Source organism: Mustela putorius, unplaced genomic scaffold, assembly GCF_011764305.1.
Source record: "Mustela putorius furo isolate JIRA1106 unplaced genomic scaffold, ASM1176430v1.1 tig00537334_pilon_pilon_pilon, whole genome shotgun sequence".
NCBI classification, from domain to species: domain Eukaryota; kingdom Metazoa; phylum Chordata; class Mammalia; order Carnivora; family Mustelidae; genus Mustela; species Mustela putorius.
In genome coordinates this window covers 585,688-588,271 of record NW_025422456.1, presented here as the reverse complement: position 1 = coordinate 588,271, position 2,584 = coordinate 585,688, and the positions used below count along the sequence as shown (strand labels likewise).

Genomic DNA, 2,584 nt, shown 5'->3' with positions numbered 1-2,584 from the left:
AATGAATGGATAAAGAATATACGGTATATATATATATATATATATATATATATATATATATATATATACCGTGTGTGTGTGTGTGTGAAATCAAAGTTGCACAACCCAATGGAGTATTACTCAGCTCTAAAAAGGACTAAAACTCTTCTGCTGCCCTTTAAATCCAGCACCATAAACACACAACCGCCACTGCTGCCATGACCTGGACTGTGGACCAGCAACCCTGGCTAACAACTCTACTACCATGGAGGACATAAATGAGTATAACAATATCGAGGAATCCACAGAGGGATCCAAGATCCATGTAAACAAGAATCAGCAGGATGATGGTAAAATGTTTATTGGAGGCTTGAGCTGGGATACAAACAAGAAAGATCTGACTGAATATTTGTCTCAGTTTGGGGAAGTTGTAGACTATACAATTAAAACAGATCCAGTGAATGGAAGATCAAATAAATTTGGCTTTGTGCTTTTCAAAGATGCTACTAGTGTTGATAAGTTTTAGAACTAAAAGAACACAACCTGGATGGCAAATTGATAGATTCCTAGAGGGCCAAAGCTTTAAAAGGAACCCCAAAAAAGGGTTTTGTGAGTGGGTTGAACCCAGATACTTCTGAAGAACAAATTAGAGACTATTTTGGAGACTTTGGAGAGATTGGAGATATTGAACTTCCCATGGATACAAAAACAAATAGGAGATAAATATTTTTAATCACATATACAGATGAAGAGCCAGTAAAGATATTGTTAGAAAGCAGGTATCATCAAACTAATTCTGGGAAGTATGAAATCAAAGTTGCAAAACCCAAAGAGGTATATAGGCATCAACAGCAACAACAAAAAGGAGGAAATGGAACTTTAGCTGGTAGGCGAGATGGTACTAGGGGTTGTGGACAAGGTCACTGCCAAAACTGGAACCAAACACTTCATAAGTATTATGATCAAGGAAATGAAAATTACAGTAGTGCATATGGTGGTGATCAAAATTATAGTGGCTATGGTGGCTACAATTATACTAGACATAACTATGGAAACTATGGATATGGACCAGGGTATGCAGACTACACTGGCCAACAGAGCACTTACAAGGCGTGTCAAGGGGTTGGCAATCACCAAAACAATCACCAGCCATACTAAAGGAGGATGTTAGAGAAAACAGGAGAGGATTGCTAAAGTTAATCCATCCTGTAGGACAACATTAAATATTGCTTTTCTGGTGATCAAAGATGATTATTTTGTAAAAGACTTTCTAGTGTACAAAACAAAACTCTGTCCAACTGTATATAGCAGCCAATTAATTTTCTTTGTTTTTACTTTGTCATTTGTTGTTTTATGACTCAATGTGAATATGCGTTTATACAGATTTTATTTGTATGATTTCATGCTGAACTTCAAATAAATGGTTATATATATATATATATATATATATATATATATGAAATTTTGCCGTTTGCCACAACGTAGATGAAGCTAGAGTGCAATATGCTGTGTGAAATAAATCAGTCATGGAAAGACAAATACCATATGATTTCATTCATATGTGGAATAAAAGAAACAAAACAGATGAACTTAGTGGGAAAAAGAGAGACACGTATCATAAAACAAACTTAACTGTAGAGAAAAACTGAATATTGCTGGAGAGAAGGTTGGGTGAGGGATGAGTTAAATGGGTGATGGGTATTAAGGAGGCCACTTGTGGTGAGCTCTGGGTGTTGTATTTAAGTGATGAATCACAAAATTCTGCACTTGAAACTAATATTATACTGTATGTAAACTAATTGGAATTTAAGTAAAAACTTAAAACAAAACAAAACAAAACAATAGAACTGATCAAAGGAACCAGGAGCTGGTTCGACTTATCAAAAAGAAAAGATGAAGACCCAAATAAATAAAATCACAAATGAGAGATCAGCAATAGCAATCACCATCACAGAAATACAAACAATTATAATAGAATATTATGACAATTTTTATACCAACATAAAGAAAACCTAGAAGAAGTAGATAAATTGCTATAAACAAGTAAAGTGCCAAAATTTTAAAAGCAAGAAATGGAGAATTTTAACACAGAGATAACCAGCAATGAAATAGGTTCAGTAATCAAAAAACTCCCAACAAACAAAAACCATGGCCAGATGGCTTCACAGGTGAATTCTGCCAAACATATAAAGAAGAGTTAGTACCTATTCTTCTCAAACTATTCCAAAAAATAGAAATGGAAGGAAAATGTCCATATTCATTTTGAGGCCAGCATTACCATGATACCAAAACCAAATGAAGGCACCACAATAAAAGACAACTATACAATAAAAGACACAATAAAATACACAATAAAAGGCAATATCTCTGATGAACACAGATTCAAAAATCCTCAAAAGAATAATTGCCAGGGCGCCTGGGTGGCTCAGTGGGTTAAGCCACTGCCTTCGGCTCGGGTCATGATCTTGGGGTCCTGGGATCGAGTCCCGCATCGGGCTCTCTGCTCAGCGGGGATCCTGTTTCCCTCTCTCTCTCTGCTTGCCTCTCCATCTACTTGTGATTTCTCTCTGTCAAGTAAATAAATAAAATCTTAAAAAATAAAAAA

The 2,584-nt window shown here is 35.5% G+C and overlaps 1 pseudogene; it reads left to right on the top strand.

Annotated features, from left to right (window-relative positions):
- The first annotated feature begins 229 nt into the window (after nucleotides 1-229).
- On the top strand, nucleotides 230-1,137 carry LOC101685881 (annotated as a pseudogene).
- The last annotated feature ends 1,447 nt before the right edge of the window (nucleotides 1,138-2,584 follow it).